Below are 19786 nucleotides of genomic sequence, written 5' to 3' on the forward strand. Positions count from 1 at the left end.
CAAAAAAAGGGTAATCAAAATATATACAAATGAGCACAGTGCTGAGGGGAAGGAAAGGGAGAGGGGGAGGAGCAGAGGGAAAGGGGGCTTAGCTGAGGGGAGGTGAAGGGGGGGCATAGAGGGAGCAGTAGTTGGAAGGGGAGCAGAGAGGGAGCAGAAGGAGCAGAGGGAAAAGGGGAAGCTCAGTCTGGGAAGGCCTTTTGGAGGAGGCGAGCTCTCAATAGGGCTTTGAAGAGGGGAAGAGAGTTAGTTTGGCGGAGGTGAGGAGGGAGGGCATTCCAGAACAGAGGTGGGATGTGGGCCAGGAGTCGACAGGGGGATAGGCGTGAACGGGGAACGGTGAGGAGGTGAGCGGCAGAGGAGCGGAGCGTGCGGGGTGGGCAGTAGAAAGAGAGAAGGGAGGTGAGGTAGGAGGGGGCAAGGTGATGGAGAGCCTTGAAGCCCAGAGTGAGAAGGTTTTGTTTCGTGTGGAGGTATTTGGGCAACCACTGGAGGATTTTAAGGAGGGGAGTGACATGCCCAGAGCGTTTCTTTAGGAAGATGATCCAGGCAGCGGAATGAAGAATAGACTGGAGTGGAGAGAAACAGGAGGAAGGGAGGTCAGAGAGAAGGCTGACACAATAATCCAGCCGTGATATTATGAGAGCTTGTACCAGTATGATAGTCGTACAGAGACCTCCGATCTCTCTACCCCGTCCATCTCTCAGCACATCACACCCCACCTAGCCTCCCTTCCACTCTACCCACTCTGGATGATCAAATTGATGCTCTCAACTCCAGCCTCTCTATGAAACTCAACTCACTCGCTCCCCTATCCCTTTGTCGCTCTTGTACCACTAACCCATAGCACTGGATCACCTCCACTTCCTGCCTCCTTCGCTCTTATGCTGTAGCCACAGAAAGCTGATGGCAGAAATCTAAACATCAGCATGACCTTGTCCACTTGAACTTTGTCTACTCTTGCCTTAGCTCTGCTCTCTCCCCTCCCCAGCAAAACTCTGTATCTCCCCTTATTGACACCCATGCCCATCAACCTCACCAGTTGTTGCAGAAATTTAACATTTAATTCCCTCCTCAAGTCCTCTATGTCCCTCCCCAACCCATTACTCGCCTTCAACAATATGGCCATCTGTTTTATTAAGAAAATTAACACCGCCAGGTGTGAGCACCCCCAAATCACCCCTACCCCTCTTCAATCCTCCCTCTTCAACTTTCCCATCCTTCCCAGGAGTATCTCCATAGGAGATCTCCCTCCTCTCAAATGCAACCTCTTTCACATGAGCATCGGATTCCATTCCTTTGCTCTTTATAAAAATTCTCACCCTTTTTCTTCTTCCTTCCTTAACTACCATCTTCAACCGCTCAATCACCCATGGCTTCTTCCCCACTACCTTCAAATATGACCTCATCTTCCCCATCCTAAAAAAAGATCTCTCTTGAACCCACTGCCCCTTCCAGTTATTGCCCTATTTCCCTCCTAACTTCCCTCTCCAAACTCCTAAGCAAGTCATCTACACTCGCTGCCTCAAATTCCTCCTCTCCAACTCTCTCCTGGACCCCCTCCAATCTGGCTTCCATCCCCTTCATTCCACTGAAACCTCCCTCTCATAGGTCACCAATGATCTCCTTCTTGCCAAATCCAATAGCTCCTACTCCATCCTAATCCTCCTCAACCTCTCAGCTGCCTTTGACACTATGGACCATTCCCTTTTCCTGGACACATTATCCAACCTTGGCCTCACTGACTCTGTCTTCTACTGGTACTCTTTTTATCTCTCTGGCTGTTCATTCTCAATCTCCTTCACAGGCTCCTCCTCCCTGTCCATTCCCCTAACTGTGGGAGTCCCTCAAAATTCAGTTCTTGAACCCCTTCTCTTCTCCATTATTATGGTTGACAGGCCATAGCTGTCATTCCTTCATTCAGTAGTATTTATTGAGCGCTTACTATGTGCAGGGCACTGTACTAAGCGCTTGGAATGTACAATTCGGCAACAGATAGAGACAATCTCTGCCCAATGACGGGCTCACAGTCTAAATGGGGGAGACAGAAAAGCAAAACAGAACAAAACAAAAACAAGACAACATTATCAAGATAAATAGAATCAAGGGGATGTACACCTCATTAACAAAATAAATAGGCTAATAAATAATACATACAAATGAGGACAGTGCTGAGGGGAGAGTAAGTGGGAAGGGGGAGGAGCAGAGGGTAGGGGGGAGGGGAGAGGAAGAAGAGGGAACGGGGGTACTCAGTCTGGGAAGGCCTCTTGGCGGAGGTAAGCTCTCAGTAGGGCTTTGAAGAGGGGAAGAGAGTTAGTTTGGTGGATATGAGGAGGGAGGGCATTCCAGGACAGCGGTAGGAAGTGGGCCAGAAGTCGACGGTGGGATAGGCATGAACGGGCGAACGTGAGGAGATGAGCGGCAGAGGAGCAGAGTGTACAGGGTGGGCAATAGAAAGAGAGAAGGGAGGTGAGGTAGGAGGGGGCAAGGTGGAGAGCTCTGAAGCCAAGAGTGAGGAGTTTTTGTTTCATGCGAAGGTTGATAGGCAACCACCGGAGGTTTATGAGGAGGGGAGTGGCAGGCCAGAGTGTTTCTGTAGGAATATGATCCGGGCAGCAGAATGAAGAATAAACTGGAGTGGGGAGAGACAGAAGGAAGGGAGATCTAAGAGGGGGCTGACCCAATAATCCAATCGGGATACTATGAGAGCTTGTACCAGCATGATAGCTGTTTGAATGGAGAGGAAAGGGCAGACCTTGGCAATATTGTAAAGGCGAGACCGGCAGGTGTTGGTGACAGATTGGATGTGTGGGGACTTGCCACCCAGGGAGAAGAGAAACTAGCAATGTGTGTTTTTCTGGTCCCTTTCCCAGAAACAGGTTCAACAGTTAGCAGGTAGATGGTAAAGAAACTGTCCTGACCCTACATCAACAGGACTTCCAGAAGCAGTCTGGCCTAGTGGATAAATCATAGGCCTGGGAGCCAGACAACCTGGTTCTAATCCTGATTCTGCCACTTGTCTGTTGTGTGACCTTAACTTCTCTGTGCCTTGGTTTTCTGAACAGCAAAATGGGGATTCAATGCATGTTCTCTCAGACTGTGAGCCCCATGTGGATCAGGGCCGATAAATGGCCTGGTTATCTTGCATCTACCCAGCCTTTAGAATAATGCTTGATATATAGTAAATGCTCAACAAATGCCATTTAAAAACCCCTTTTGGAGTGAAGAGAAATCAGAATCATGCTGTAGGAATATGATCTGGGCAGCAGAATGAAGAATAAATTGGAGTGGGAGAGACAGGAGGAAGGGAGATCAGAGAGGGGGAATGACACAATAATCTAGTCGGGATGCTGTGAGAGCTTGTACCAGCATGATAGCTGTTTGAATGGAGAGGAAAGGGCGGATCTTTAAAATGTGATTATAGCTGTGACATCAGCTGTGTTTGTTGTGACGACTGGACTCTAAACCACAAGGAACCAGAAATGTTGCTACTGTAGCCACAGTATTGCTATTATAGCTGCCCTTATCTTTGTTCTGTTTCTGTGGTATTATTATTTCATCTTTCCTTAAGCATCTGTCACCAAACCTCACTCCCATCTCATCCTTACATAATGAGTCCTTTTGCGGGCAGGGACTGGATCTAACATTCACACAGGTTTTTCCCCATGCTTAGTACAGTGCTTGCCTCACAGTGGGCACTAGTAAATATTATTTCTACTGCTATGCTGACACTGCTGTTGTTATAGTCTGTTATTTCACTGATTTTGTTAACTTGCGAGCACAGGTCTGGGAATGAAAGCACCTGGATACTAATACTGGATCTGCCAAATGACTGCTGTGTCACATTGGGCAAGTCACTTCACTCTCCGTGCTTCAGTTCCCTTATCTGTAAAATGGGGATTAAGACTTTGTACCTCACATGTGACAGGGACTGTGGCCACCCTGATAATATTGGATCTACCCCAGTGGTTAGTAGTGCCTGGCACATAGTAAGCACTTAACAAATACCAATCAAAATAATAGGACTAGTTAAGTGACTTGCCCAAAGAGAAGCACCGTGGCTCAGTGGAAGGAGCATGGGCCTGGGAGTCAGAGGTCATGGGTTCTAATCCCGCCCCCGCCACTTGTCAGCAGTGTGACTTTGGGCAAGTCGCTTAACTTCTCTGGGACTCACTTACCTCATCTGTAAAATAGGGATGAAGCCTGTGAGCCCCATGAAGGACGAGCTGATCACCTTGTGTCCCTCCAGCGCTTAGGACAGTGCTTTGCACATAGTAAGTGTTTAACAAATACCAACATTATTATTATTTTGTTCCATTTGTATAGTCTTGTGAACTTTTGTGCCTTTCCTGATGTATTCAGAATTTCTACTGTTCTGATGTTGGTGTCATAAAAGCCCTGCCTGGTGTTCATCTAAGCAGAAAATCACTGGGATCCATTGTCCCACAGGAAGCAACTGTTTGGGGACAAGCAAATAACCCGAGTTCAGTGCAGTCCCCTCAACCCAAGCTACTGAGTCATTGACAGGAAAAAGAGTACCAGATCAACAAACGAGGACCAGCCCCCTCACCCCCAATCCCTATAGATTTATTGAGTCCTTAGATTAGCAACGAGTCAGATTTGGTGACACTGAAGAGACTGTGTGTGGTCCCTAGAGAGGAAGTTTGGTCTCTGACCAAGTGTTAGTCTGTTGTTGGACAGTGATCAAGGCACTTATCTCTATGTGTCAGTCTCCTCATTTGTAAAACGGAAATTAAAAACTGGTTTTGCATCCCTCTTAGCCTATGCATACGGAGTGGGACAGGAACTGTGCCTCAACTGGCTATCTGCTCTCTACTACTCTAGAGCATAGAGATACTCTGGCCCTCCTCAGGTTCAGGCTCCTTGGCAGAGATGTGAGCCCCAGGGTGTGGGCTGAGCTTCGCGGTGTGTTGAGGGAGATTCAAGCCACACTGTTGCTCCTGTGGTACAGGGTAGCCCTGTACAGCATAGAAGAGGTTCCGACCTGCTGACACACCCCTTTCCTCTCTTATCCTCTTTTGTCTGCAGTTCTCACTGAGGCCCTGAGCTGTAGCCACACCGGAATGCTTCCGTGGTATTCAACAGGAGTCTCCATGCCCACTTGCAGTGACCCCCACCCCCTACCAGTTCAGGGGCTCTCCTCCATTTTCCGACCAGCTACAGTGGCCCAGGACCCTGCCCCACCCTTCCCACACACACATCCCAACAACCAGGTGTGACAGGACATCTCCCACTCCCAGCTCTGCAATGCATCCTGCAGTGACTTCTGGAGCTGCTGCCACTACACAACACATCCACCCCCTGCCCTAACACAGTTTGTGATTGACCCTACTGCCCCATGTTTCCCCAACACCTTTGTATTTTGGGGGTGTCCCTCCACCCTCGCCCCAGGCAACATGGCTCCAAGCTAGTCGATCACAACGCAAGGTGGAGATCAATGGATTAAGAGCGATGACTAAGAGTGATGAATGGGTACCATTAAAGACAGAGGAATGCCGACTTCCTGCTCAACTGCCATTAAGCAGCTCAAGAACCCGATGGACAGCTTGAGACCAGTGAAGATGCGCGCTTACGGGAGCTTCTCCTGGAGAAGCCAAGGGGAGTTGACTTTGTCTGCTAGAGTGGTTTATGGATGTTTTAAAATCCTAACCGTGTATGCGGCCTGTGCACAATACCTGGACTATTCAGTGCTTGGACTGGTAGCCAAGTGTTGAACCCTTTATGGAAGAAGTGGGACAAAAAGTGCCTGATATGGAGTAAGCTATTGTCTCTAGGGTAAGAGGTAGGGTTAGGCTTAAGGTTAATGTTAGGGTTAGCATTAGCTTTAGGATTAGGACTAGGTTTGGAGTTAGGGTTAGGGTCCGAAGTTAGAGTTAGGGTTAGGGTTAGTGCTAGTGGTAAATTTAAGGCAGGATTAGGGTTAGAATTAGGGTTAGGGCTAGAGATAGGTTTAGAGTTAGGGTTAGGGTTAGAGTTAGTGTAAAGGTTGGGATTAAGTTTAGGTTTAAAATTAGGCTTATAGGTGGGACTATTTTTACAGTTGGTGTTAGGGTTATGGTTAGCGTTAGCACTGGACTAGGGCTAGGGTTATGAGTAGGGTTAGTCTTAAAGTTTAAAGTAGTGTTAAGACTAGATTTGGTGTTAAGGTTAGAATTAGGGTTAGGCTTTAGGCTAGGGTTTGGATTAAGGTTATAGATAGGATTAGTGATGGGTTAGGGTTAGGTTTAGGGTTAAGGCTTTGGCTATGGGTATGGTCATGGTCAGGTGTAAGGTTAGGGTTAGTTTTAGGATTAGGGTTTGGGTTAGGGCTAGATTTAAGGTAAGGTAAGAGTTAGGTTAGGGTTAAAGTTAGGGTTGAGGCTAGGTTTATGAATTAGGGTTTGGGTTAGGGGTAGGAATTCGTGGAAAATTAGGGTTATGGTTAGGTTTAGGGTTAGGTCTAGGGTCAGTGCTAGGGTTAGGTTTAGGGTTCGGGGAAGGGTTAGGGTAAGGGCCAGATTTAGGGTTAGGGTTAGGGTTAAGTTAAGAGTTTGATTTAGGGTTAGGTCTAGGGCTACGGTTAGGGTTAGGGATGGAGTTAGTGTTATGGTTTGTTACTGTAAAGGTTAGGTTTGCGATTAGGTTTAAGATTAGGGTTAGGGTTAGGGCTAGATTTAAGGTTAGGGTTCAGTCATTCATTTGGTCTTATTTATTAAGCCCATCCTGTGTGTAGAGCAATGTATGAGGAATTTGGGATAGTACAATCCAAAAAACAAACAGTGACAACCTGCCTACAAAGAACTCGCAGTCTAGATGGGGAAAAGTCAGACATCAGTACAAATATATAAAATGACATCAATACAAATATATAATAAAAGATATATAAGTAAGTGTTGGGGGCTGTGAGGAACGGAAGACTTAAAGGAGCAAGTCAAGACACAGAAAGGAGTGGGAGATGAGGAATAGTGGAGCTTAGCCTGAGAAAGCCTCTTAGAGGAGATGTGACTGAATAAGGCTTTGAAGTGGGGCAAGGGAGAGTAACTGTCTGGTATATTTGAGGAAGGTTATGGATAGGTTTAGGTTTATGGTTAGTGTTAAGATTAGGGTTAACTCTGGGACTAGTCCTAGGGCTAAGGTTAGGGTTAGAGTTAGAATAATACGGTTAGGTTTAGGGTTAAGGGTAGTGTCAGGGCTAGATTTAGAGTAAAGTTTAGGGTTAGCGTTAGGGTTTGGGCTACAGTTATGGTTAGGTTTAGAGTTAAGGGGTCAGGATTAGGTTCAGTAGTAGCATAAAGCCTAGAGCTAGAGTTAAGATTAGGGCTATTGTTAAGTATAGGGCTAAAACTAGGGCTAGGCCTAAGGTTAGGGTTAGGGTTACATTAGGAGAAGGGTTAGAGTTAGGGTTAGAGTTACAGCTAGGGTTTGGACTAAGAATAGAGTAAATCATAAGATTAACATCAAACTAGGGCTAGAGTTAAGGGAGTTTAGGCATAGGGCTAGGTTTAGGGTTTAGATTAGATTAGGGTTAGAGTCAGAATCAGTGTTAAGGTTAAGATTAGGGTTAAATTAGGGTTAAGGTTAGCCAGGTTTAAGGTTACGTTTCAGGTTAGGGTTAAGGCTAGAGTTAGGTTTTACAGCTATAGTTGGTGTTAGGTTTAGGTTTAGGGTTCAGATTTGCACTAGGGCCACTAGTATGGTTAGAGGTAGGGTTAGACTTAGTGATAAGGTTAAGGTTTGGTTTGGGGTAACCGATAGGATTAGTGTTAGGGTTAGAGTTGGGTGAGTTTAAGGGTTAGGTTATGTTTTTGGCTAGGGCAGAGTTAATATAAGTTTTACAGTTAGAGTTAGGTTAGGGTTAGGGTTAGATTTAGTGGTAAGCTTAAGGCTAGGCTTAGGGTTACAATTAGGTTAGGGTTAGGGATAAGGTTAGGGTTAGGTTTATGACAAGGTTGAGGGTTAGAGCTAATTAGGCTTAGGGTTAGAGGAATGGCTTGAGTTAGGGTTAGGGTTAGAGATATGGTTAGGGCTAGAGTTAGGGTTAGTGTTAGGCTTAAGGATAGGGTTATGATTTGAGTTAGGGCTAGACCTAGGCTAAGGTTAGAGATTTGGATAAGAATAGGGTTAAAATCGGGTTAAAATTAAGGTAAGTGTTAAGGTTAGGGGTTAGGGTTGGGGTTAGGGATAGGGTTCCAGTAAAGGTAAAGTATAGCATTGTGGTTATGGTTAGGGTTAGGGTAAATGTAGGCTTAGGTAGGTATGCCAAAGGTAGGGTTCGGGTTAAAATTTAGGGTTAGGATTCGTGATAGGGCTAGGATTATGATTAGGATTAGAGCTAAACCAACACCTAAATTTAGGGTTAAGGCTAGAGTTAGGATTAGGGTTAGGGTTAGGTTTTGGGATAAGTTTAAAGTTAGGATTGGGATAGGGGTAGGGTTAGGGTAAATTTAGAGTAAGGTTAGGGTTACGGTTAGGTTTAGGTTTAGGGCTATTGTTATCACTAGGGCTTGGTTAGGTTTTAAGATTTATGACTAGCGTTTAGGATTGGGTCTAGGGTTAGGGTTAATTTTAGTGCTAATTATAATGTTATGGTTAGGGTTTGGGATAGGGCTAAGGTTAAGGTTGTCGATAGGTTTAGGGTTATGTTTACAGCAAGGGCTAGATTTAGGGTTGGATTTGAAGTTAGTGTTAGGGTTAGGGTTTGGGTTTTGGCTTGAGCTAGGGCTAGATTTAGAGTTAGTGTTATGGTTAATGTTAGGTGAGGGTTAGGGTGACTCTTAGGGCTAGGGCTAAATGTAGGGATAGGGTTAGGTTGACTATAAGGTTACGGATAGGATTAGGGTTATGGAAAGGGTTAGGGTTAGGGGTTGGATTAGGGTTAGAGTTACAGTTAAGATTAGGATTAGGTATATAGTTAGGATTTGGATAACAGTAAAGGTCAAGGTTAGGTTAGGATAAACATTTAGAGCTAAAATTAGGTTTAGGATTAGGATTAGGGTTAGGGTGAGAGTTAAGGTTAGGTTTAAGGTTAGTGTTAGGGTTTTGGCTAGGGGTAGTGGTAGTGGTAGTGATAGGATTAGGGTTATGGCTAAGGCCTGGCCTATGCCTAGGGCTAGGGTTAAGATTAAAGTGAAGAATATGATTAGGGTTGGGATAAAATAAGGGTTAGGTTTGGGGCTAGCAATGGGCTGGGGTTAAAGTTAGGGTTAAGATTGGGGTTAAATTTAGAATTAGAGTTAGGGTTAAGCCTAAGGAGTGGGTTAGGGTTTGGGTAGAGTAAAGGTTAGAGTTAGTTCAGGATTGGGGTTAGGAGTGGGACTGGCTGTAGGGTTAAGGTTTGGGCCATGCTAGTTTAGATTAAGTCTCATGTTGCGATTACTGTTAGGGTTGGGTCTAGTGTTAGGTTTAGTGTTAGGGTTAGGGTGAAGGTCAGGTTTAAGGTCAGGGTTAAGGCTAGGCTCAGGGTTAAAGTTAGGGCTAGGCTCGGTTAGGTGAAAGTTGCTGTTAGTGTTACAGTTTGGGCTAGGGTTAGTGTTAGTTTTTAAAGTTAGGGATAAGGTTAGGGCTAGCACTATGGTTAGGCTTAAGTTTAGGCTTAGGGCTTAGGGTTACAGCTAAGGTAGGACTGGGTTTATGGTAAGGGTCAGGGTTATAAGGTTAAGATTAGGGTTAGGGTTAGGATCATAATACTATTACCAATAATGGTATTTGTTAGCCCACTTGCTATGTGCCAAAGCACTAATACTATGCACTGGGGTGGATACCAGGATAAAGAGATTGGCAAGGGTTTGGGCTACTGTCAAGTTTATGGTTAGAACTATGTTGGAACTATGGGTAGGGTTGGAGTTAGCCCTATCAGCCCTATGTAGTGTTAGAATTATGGGTAAGGTTGGAGTTAGATTTATTATGATTAGGGTTAAGGTTAGGGTTAAGGTTAGGTTGAGGGTTAGCACTAGGGTTTGGTTTAGGTTTAGGTTTAGGATTAGGGCTAGAGCTAGGGCTAGAGGGAGTGTTAGGGTTGGGTTTAAGGTTAGGGTTAGAGATAGATTAGGGTTAGGATTAAGGTTAAGTTTAGGGGTATGGTTAGGGCTAGAGTAGGGTTAGAGAAAGGTCAGGATTAGGGTTAAATTCAGGGTTAAGGTTATGCTTATGGTTAGGGTTAGAATTAGGTTTGGGGTTAGAGTCAGAGAGGTTTAGGTTAGTTTTAAGGTTAGAGTTAGGTTTAGGGTTAGGTTTAACGTTAGATTTAGGGTTATGGATAGGGTTAAGGTTAGGGTTATGTTCACCATTATGCCATGGGTTAGGTCTAGGACTAGGGCTAGTGGTAGGGTGCAGGTTTATGTTTGGGCTATACCTAGTGCAGGGTTAGGGTCAGGGTTACATTAGGTTTAGGGTAAAGGTTAGAGTTCAGGCTACAGCTAAATCTAGGGTTAGGGTTAATGTTTGGTTTAGGGTTAGGTTTAGGGCTAATGGTAATGTTGGGGTAGGGGTGGGTTTAGGATAGGTTTAGGTCCAGTGTTAGGGCTAGATTTGCATTTACCAATAAATTTAGAGTTAGGGTTAGGTTTAGGGTGAGGGTTAAGGTTATGGTTAGGGCTAAAATTAGGGTTAAGGTTAAGCATACATTTAAGACTAGGGTTAGGGCTAGGGTTCAGATTAGGGTTAGGTTAGACTTAAGGTAGGTTTAGCGTCAGGGTTAGGGTTAATGGTAGGCTTAAGGATAGGTTAGGGGTTAGGATTAGGTTTAGGGTTAGGATTAGGATTAGGATTAGGTTTATGGTTAGGATTAGAGTTAGGTTTAGGTTTGGATTTAGTTTTAGGATTATGGTTAGAGTTAGGATTAGAGTTAGGGTTAGGTTTAAGGCCAGGAGTAGGGTTAGATTTTGGGATAGGGTTTGTGTTAATGCTAATGTTGTAGTTAGGGCTATGTCCAGCGTTAGGTTTATGGATAAATTCAGGGGTAGGATTGCAGTTAGGGTTAGAGTAAATCTTAGTTTTAGGTGAGCATTGAGGTTAGGGCTGGGTTGGGATTACGTTTAGCTCTATGGCCACTGCTAGTGTTAGGGTTAGTGTTAGGGTTAGAGCTATTGTTAGAATTATGGTTAGGGTTGGGGTTCGGTTTAGGTTTACTGTTACGTTTAGGGTTGGGATTATGGTTAAGGTTAGGTTTCCTATTACATTTAGGATTAGGTTTAGGGTTAGGAATAGGGTTAGGGCTAGGGGTATGGCTCAAGTTAAGGCTAGGGGTATGGCTAAGGTTAGGACTAGGTTTAGATTTAGGACTATGGGTAGGTCTAATGTAATGGCTGGGTGAGGGTTAGAGTTAGGGTTATGGCTAGGGCTAATCCTAGGACTGGGTTAGGATAGAGTAGGGGTTAGGATTTCCCAGATTGAGCCTCCCTTTCCCTCCTCTCCTCCTCCCCTCCCCATGGCCCCTACTCCCTCCCTCTGTTCTATCCTCTTCCTTCCCCACAGCACTTGTATATATTTGTACATATTTAGTGCTCTATTTCATTAATGATGTGCCTTTATCTATGGTTCTATTTATCTATTTTGATGGTAGTGATTCCTGTCTACTTGTTTTGCTTTGTTGTCTGTCTTCCCCTTCTAGACTGTGAGCCCATTGTTAGGTAGGGATTCTGTTGCCAACTTGTAATTCGCAAGCACTTAGTACAGTGTTCTGCACACAGTAAGAGCTCAGTAAATATGATTGAATGAATGACTAGGGTTAGGGTTAGGGTTAATATTAGTTTTATGGTTGTGTTTTGAGTTAGGGTTATGATTAGTGTTAGGGTTAGGATTAATACTAGTATTAGGTTTAAGATTATGGTTAGGCCTAGGTTTAGAGCTCGGGCTAGCAATAGAGCTAGGTTTACAGTTAGAGTAAGGTTTTGGTTCAGGGTCATTGTTAGGGTTACAGCTATGCCTAGGACTAATGTAGTGTTAGTGTTAAAGCTAGGCCTAGAGAAAGGGCTAGATTTAGCATTGGGTTTAGAGTTAGGTTACAGTTAGGTTAAGGATGGCATTAGGCTTAGCTCTAGGGATAGCGGTAGGGTTAGTGATTCAGCTATGGCCATGATTGGGACTAGGGTTGGGGTTAGGGTTAAGATGAGATTTAGGGTTAGAATTATAGTTAGGGTTGGGTTAGGTTAGGTGTACGGTTAGGGTTAGGGTTAGCAATAAAGTTAGGGTGAGATTTAAGGCTAGGACTACAGCTAAAGTTAATGTTAGGATTTTCAGTAGGGTTAGGTTTAGGGTCAAACATAGAGTCAAATTTAGGGATAGGGATAGGGTTAAGGTTATTGTTAGGGGAAAGGGTTATCATTAGGGTTCAGGTTAAAGTTCCTGGACCAGGGGAGCCTCCGTGAAACATAGTAAAGTCAAACCACACCACTGATCTCAAGGCCACTGTGGAAAGTTAGATTAGATTAGACTGTAAGACCATCAATGGGCAGGGACTGTCTCTATCTGTTCCCGATTTGTAAATTCCAAGTGCTTAGTACAGTGCTCTGCACATAGTAAGCACTCAATAAATACTATTGAATGAATGATTGAAAGTTATTACTTAGTTTTACCGACGTGCAAGGGAGTGACACATACACACACACTCACTCACTCCACTCTACCAAGGGTCCAAAGCCAGTCTGCAATTATGTTCATGGTTCTCATTTCTGCTTCCAAAATCTCTGCTCTCCTGCTGCTCCTCCTGCTTTAATGCTTGCTTCTTTCTTCGTGTTTCTGCTCCAGGTGCTTTACTCTGCATGCCTGCTGCTTCTCTGCAAGCCTATGTGTGACTCCTGTGTGCATGCCTGCTGCTTCTCTGCAAGCCTATGTGTGACTCCTGTGTGCCTCTGTGCTGCTTTAGAGTGTGCTTGTCACTCCTCTGCATGCTTCCTATTATTAGCCAGATGACAGTCACTAATAAGGCAGCTTGTTCTAGGCTCACAACAGCCTGGAGCTAACCTAAACTAACCGAACCTAACCTAGCTCCAGGATTACTTTGAAGGCTAGGGTTAGTGAGGGCAAAGGATAGGGTAAGGGTTAGGATTAAGATTCAGGTTAGGTTTCAGGGTTAAGGTTAGAGTTAGAGTTAGGGCTAATGTCAGGGTTAGGGCTAGGGTTTGAATTTGGCTCGGGTTAGGGCAAGGTTTAGGTTTAGGGTCAGCTTTATATTTAGGGCTAGGCATAGTGTTAGTTTTACTGTTAGAGATGGGGTTTAGAGTTAAGGTTAAATTGAGGTTAGGTTAAGATTTGATTTAGGTTCAGGTTTAGAATTAAAGTCAGTGTTATGGCTAGGGATAGGGTTAGTGTTAAGGTTAGAGTTAAGGTTAGGTTTAGGCTTAGGGTTATGGTTATGTTAAGATTAGGGTTAGGCCTAAATTTAGGGCTAAGGTTAGGCTTAAGGTTGGGCTTTAGGGTTATGGATAGGGTTAGTTTATCTTCTAGGCCTCCTGTGGGAAAAGGATACGGTTAGGTTTAGGGACAACATTAGAACTAAAATTAGGGTTAGGGGTAGAGTTAAAATTGTGGTTAGAGTTAAGGTTAGGGTTAGGGCTAGATCTAGGATTATGGCTAAGGTTGTTACAGCTAGGTTTGAGGTTAGATATAGGGTTAGGGTTAAGGTTAGATTTAGTGTAACTAGGGTTAGGGTTTGGGCTAAATTTAGGATTATATTTAGTGTTAGGACTAGGGCTAAATCTAAGTCAGGGGTTACTGTTAGGGTTGGAATTAGGGCTAGGGTTAGGGTTTTATTTAAGGTTAGGGTTAGGGTTAGAGTTATTTTATGACTCATATATTATACTTTTATAGCTCTATATTCTATTAATTGAATTAACTAGCCCTAGTTTATTGTTAGGTTAAGTTTAGGACTAGGGCTAGGGTGAAGGCTGGGCTGGAGTTAGTGTTTTGGTTGGGATTATGGCTAGGTTGAGGACTAGATTAGTGTGAGGGCTAGGGTTGTGCTGGAGCAAGGACTAGGCCTAGAGCTAGGGTTACAACTAGAGTTAGTTAGATTTGGGTTTACGCTTCGGGTTAGGGTAAGGTTAAAGGTTAAAGTTAAGGTTAAAGCTAAGGTTAGGGTTAAGTTTAGGGTTAAAATTAGAGTTAGGGTTAGGATTTAAGATTTAGGTTAAGGTTACAGTGAGGGGATGGGTTAGGTTCTTTCATTCATTCATTCATTCAATCCCATTTATTAAGTGTTTATTATGTGAAGGGCGCTGCAATAAGCACTGGGAAGAATATGATGCAACAATACACAGACACAATCCCTGCCCACAGTGAGTTTACAGTCTAGAGGGGGAGAGAGGTATTAATCTAAATAAATAAATTACAGATGTGTACATAAATGCTGCAGAGCTGGGATGGGGATGAATAAAGGAAGGAAGCAAGTCAGGGTGACACAGAAGGGAATGGGGGAAGAGGAAAGGAGGGCTTAGGGAAAGAATTTTGGAGGAGATGTGCCTTCAATAAGGCTTTGAAGGTGGGGAGAGTATTTGCCTGTTGGATATGGAAAGGGAGGGTGTTCCAGGCAAGAGGCTGGATGCAGGTGAGAGGATGAAGGTAAGACAGAAAAGACTGTGGTACAGTGAGAAGGTTGGCATTAGAGGAGTGAATTGTGATGACTTAGACTGTAAGCCCGTGAAGGGCAGGGACTGTCTCTGTCTGTTACTGATTTATACATTCCAAGCACTTAGTAAAGTGCTCTGCACATAGTAAGCGCTCAATAAAAACTATTGAATGAATGAATAGGAGAGTGGTGGGATGAGGTAAGAGAGGGCAAGGGGATTGAGGGCTTTAAAGTGAGAAGTTTTTGTTTGATGCAAAGGTGAATGGACAAGCAGTGGAGTTTCTTGAGGGGTGGAAAAAGATGATGGCCCAAGAAGAACCTGGAGTACCCGCCATCTCAAGGTAAAATGGCTTGTTACAACGTGTATGTATATGGAGCCACTCATTGCATTGACTGTTGGTTATATGGTAAACTCTCCAGGGAAGGAATGGGAATCAAGATACCGGATTTTGAGCATGTTTGGAGTTTCTGTGTTCTCTGTGCGACACCTCAAAGGGAGTGGTAACATGAATTTAACAAATACCATAATTGTTATCATTGCTAATGGTAAAACAGCCGGAAAACTGCCTTCCGCGCCGCGGGGCAGGGCAGGAGAGGTGTTTCGCTAGGCAGAGTTGAACGCCTTCAAGAGAAAGCATCATACTAAGCATCATACAAAGACTAAGAAGTCTTTGTGCCCCAAGCCATCATACTAGCCTGCCTCCCTTCATGACAGTGATTGTCTGGGTCGGTGCCTGGGCTGGACTATGTCCTACCCGCATTATCACAGTACTGTTGGTTCGCCGATCACTGTTAGCCAATCGCTGGTGTGGAGACTCGACGATCAGAGAAAAAGGGGGCCTGTGCCCCACATCAAGGCTCCTAGAGTGTGGACAGGGGAGAAGAGGCAGTTTATCTCCAGTTTTACAGTTTACAGGTGCGGCAGCTGAAGCACACAGATACCAAAGTGCCTTGCCCAAGGTTACAGAGCACCGAAGTGCTGAATCCAGATATCCAATCTCCCAGCCCTGCGCCCTTTCCACTCGCTTCACTGCTTTTCGAGGTGTTGTGTGAGGTTGATTGGAAGGCTGAGATGCTGTAGGAATCCAGAAAAGCCGGCTGTGGCCATAGGAATCAGGGCAGCTGTCCTGTTGTGGCAGCTCTGGAGTCTTACATCAATGCTCAAGCGACACTTCAGGAATTTTGTACTTGGTCAACCTCTAGGACCGTCTTCCTACCGGGAATATATTTTTTGCCCATTCCTCCCATCTACACTGTTCAGTTCCTTGGTGCAGGCACTATGTGTACTATTTACAGCAAACACCGCCAAGAGACATGTCGAACCCTCCAACTAGACATGTTTAAAACAAAACTGCTTCTCTTCCCGACACTTGGTTTTTTTTTTGTTTGTTCGTCGAGCATGACGGAATGTTAGTTCGCTAGGAGAAGGTGAACATCCTCAAGAGCGAGAGTCAGACTAGAGCCCCCAGAAGTCTTTGTTCTCAAAGCCGCCATGCCAACATCCCTCCCCTCATGGCAGGGCCTGATTGGCTGTGGCGGTGCCTTGGCCGCACTTGTGGAACACAACAGATAGGACAGGTACTACTACTACTAATAATAATAATAATAAAGATGGTATTTGTTAAGTGCCTTCTATGTGCCAGACATTGTTCTAAGCAATGGGGTTCATATAAGGTTATCAGGGTGGACACAGTCCCTGTCCCACATGGGGCTCACAATCTTAATCCTCAATTCATAGATGAGGTAACTAAGGCACAGAGAAGTGAAGTGACTTACCCAAAATCACAAAACACACAGGTGGCGTTGCCGGGATTAGAAGCCATGACCTTCTGACTCCCAGGCCCGTTCTGTATCCACCACACCATGCTGCTTCTCTAATGAGGGCTCGTTCCTGTGGGAACACCTTCGGGAGAGCCGAGGGGATTCTCATGGGAAAGCACGGATTGGGATCCTGTAAATGAAAGGAAGTGCTATATCTCACCCCGGTAAGTGGCCCAAACACAGTACGTGGAGCCTCCCAGGGCCTTGACCGTTAGTTGTGTGGTAAACTCTCCTGGGAGGGAATGGGATTAGAGGTGCCTGATTTTAAGAGAGTTTGAGGTCTCCATGTTCTCTACGTGGCACTTCATGGGAAGTGGTAGCTGGTACTTAACAAAGACTATAATTACTATCATGATGAATGGGAAAACGGCCTGAACAACTGCATACAAAGCCTTCTGTGTTTCACCCAATGGCCGCCGGCCCCACGGCGGGGCACGATGGGGGTGGTATTTCGGTAGGCGGAGGTGAACTCCATTAAGAATAAGCCTTTGTGCCCCGAACCTCCACGCTACCTTCCCTCCTCCGGCGACAGGTTCTGATTGGCTGGTTCGGTGGCTGGACAGGGCTACTTCTTACCCGCATTATCGCGGTGGCTTTGGTTCAGTGACTACTCAGCTAATCCCTGGAATGGGGACTGAACTGTCAAAGCAGAGGCAGCCTGCCTCTCACATCGGGGCTCGCAGACTGTGGAAGAGAGAAAAGAGGTAGTTCTTCCATAATTTTACAGGTGCGGCAGCTAAGGCACAGATGCCAAAAAGCCTTGTACAAGGTCACAGAACCAAAAGTTAAAATATGGACTGAACATTCAGGAGAAAAATCAGCAGAATGAAGTATGGATTGGAATGGGAAGAGAGAAATGGCACGGAATTCCGCAAGGCGGTTGGCAGAATAATCCAAGACGGATAGGAAATGTGCTTGAACTGACAGAGTAGCAGTTTGGATGGACAGGAAAGCACGGGTTTTAACAATGTTGTGAAGGTTTGAGTGGGAGGGTTTAGTAATAGATTGAATGTGGTGGTTGAATAAGAGAGAGGGGTCACTGAAAAGCTAAGGTTACAAACTTGTGAGACAGGAAGGATGATGTTTACATGGTCTACAGTGAAACGTTCCATGAGATGATAGTGTTCGCTTAAGAATAGGGTTCTTCATACAATAAGCATCGAAGAAATGCCATGGATTCAGTATCATAAACGGGGTAGCAATGGTAGATCTGGTAATTTTGAGCCTGCCTCTCTTGACAGTTTTGTTGGTTTCTTTCAAAGCACTGAAAATTCCCCTGCCCCTCCCTTTGCAGTCTTATCGCTCATTTGACAGAGTAACTAGAACTTCGCCATTGATTGAAGCCTCCAAATCAATGGATTTGGCACCTGAATAGCATGCCCAATTTGATCAGGTAAGGTGTCATGTTCCTGACTGGGATGAAAGTGGATTATTTCACCTCCGAGAATTTAGCCCTCAATACCGATGGAAAAAATGATTAATGGACGAAGAGGCGGGGAGGTGAGTTCATACATCATGACTGATTCTCACATTCACGAGTTAAAGGCCTTCCTGGAGGACTAGATACAAATCTGAGCCTACCTCCATTTCTATCATTTCTCAAATATCGGTGGCAAATATCCCGGCTTGTGTTTTACATGATCTCTTTCACCGGTTCTGCCCTACAGATGCTGCGAACTCAACAAAACGGGGGTGGGGGGCAATACAGGAATCTGAAGAGGGGTTTCTCCCACTCTGGGCCAGTAGGGGCTGCACTCCACACCTGGCGGGCCCCCGCCCAGATGAGATTTATTAAGTGGTAACAGTTCTCGCATAGGCAAGGAAGAAGTGTTCATCTTTCTAGAAACATCACACAGGATCCCCAGAGTGATAGAATGAGTCTGTTGATTTGGAAAACCAGAAAAAAAACCCTCTCACTTTTCGACTATCCAGCCTCCCTCTCTGCCACACTCCACCACTCTGGAAAAGATATTTCTGCAGTTAAGAACCAAACAACCACCATTTCAGAGAATGCAACAGGAAGCCGGTGCCCTAAACACAGACTATTGCAGCAACATTCAACACCCACTGATCCTCCCATGTCATCCTCAGAGTAAATGCATGATCCTCTGTCCTGGCCTGTAGAGATGACATGCAGGATCCTGGCAGGAATATTTCTGGGATCCATTCACCCTGAAAGACAGAGCGGGTGGAGAGAAAGAGAGAGAGAAGGAGAGAGAGATTGATAGAGAGATATTGTCAAAGCGAGAGAGAAAGAGAAGGAATTGGGCTCCGGTTACCCATATCAAAAACAAATTCATCCCGTTATCATTGGAAGACCTTTCGACCATGCTGCCCTTGGACCACGGGGCATGCAGTCGCTGGAGGAGAGCCTCGTGTATCTTAAATGGATTCCTGAAACCTGGGTCTTCCACAGATCTTGACGAGATCCTGAGAGCAGAATGTCTGGCAGAAGCCCTGACACTTTCACTCGTGGTCGGCTGCCTATTCAGAGGTCTGCTCTAAGCTCAGGACCGCTGGATTCTCTTCTGGTATTGAGGAGCCCTCCGACGGCTGTCAGAACTCAACCCTTAATTGTACCAGCGAAGTTGGTTTCTTGATTCCCAACCCCGATGGCCACCAGCAGTGAGTGGGGCCACGTATACGTACCGTGAAGTTTCCTGTCTCTCCTCATTGGCCATTCCAGGGACACTTTCAGTATTAAGTGCATTGGAGATGATACCAGCTGCCGGCCTGAAATGGACAAGAATACAGATGAGCGTGTCTTTGGCCATCTCTGGGGCTCTGCCCCTTCCCAGAGTGAAGACAGTCTGGACTAGCGCTACCTGAAGGTGGCAGTCTCTCCCCTAGCGCCCGGGCTTCCTCCCTCCTCATAGAACCCCCGCAGCCCAAGCTGGGCACTCAACTGAGTGGGTGTCAAGTCCGGGTAGGCAAGAGGAGTTGTGTCATTGTGTCGGTGTCCATTGGCCTTGAAGTGAGCCAACAGCTTGTCTAAGAGCAGCTTGCTGATCCGGTCTTCTCTGCTCTCTCTTCTCCATCGTGTCTAGACTTTCGGGTTCGCCAACTCAGGTTCCCCGATGCTTGGGACGGATACCTGAAACACTGGGAAAAGTAATCAAAGAAAGCCCAGGGAAGACAGCAGATATGAAATCTGCAAACGGAAACGAGTGAAGTATGTCTCCTGGGTATGACTACATGGCAGTCAACATGGGCAACTGCAGGGACACAGGGACGACATCAGAAAGGTGCCCGGAGGGGGATAATCCCATCTGGCAGGATGTTTCCGTGGCTCAGAGGAAAGAGCCCGGGCTTGGGAGTCAGAGGTCATGGGTTCTATTCCCGGCTCCGCCGCTTGCCAGTTGTGTGACTTTCAGCAAATCACTTAACTTCTCTGTGCCCCAC

The 19786-nt window shown here is 45.5% G+C and overlaps 1 long non-coding RNA gene across 1 annotated transcript; it reads right to left on the reverse strand.

Annotated features, from left to right (window-relative positions):
* Window positions 1-18129: 18129 nt before the first annotated feature.
* Window positions 18130-19469, reverse strand: LOC114811101. Its single transcript, XR_003758800.2, has 3 exons — window positions 19291-19469; window positions 19034-19117; window positions 18130-18556 (listed from the first exon to the last, which is right to left on the reverse strand). It is a non-coding gene; the product is annotated as an uncharacterized LOC114811101 (long non-coding RNA).
* Between the last annotated feature and the right edge of the window lie 317 nt (window positions 19470-19786).

This window comes from Ornithorhynchus anatinus, chromosome 4 (assembly GCF_004115215.2).
Source record: "Ornithorhynchus anatinus isolate Pmale09 chromosome 4, mOrnAna1.pri.v4, whole genome shotgun sequence".
Taxonomy (NCBI): domain Eukaryota; kingdom Metazoa; phylum Chordata; class Mammalia; order Monotremata; family Ornithorhynchidae; genus Ornithorhynchus; species Ornithorhynchus anatinus.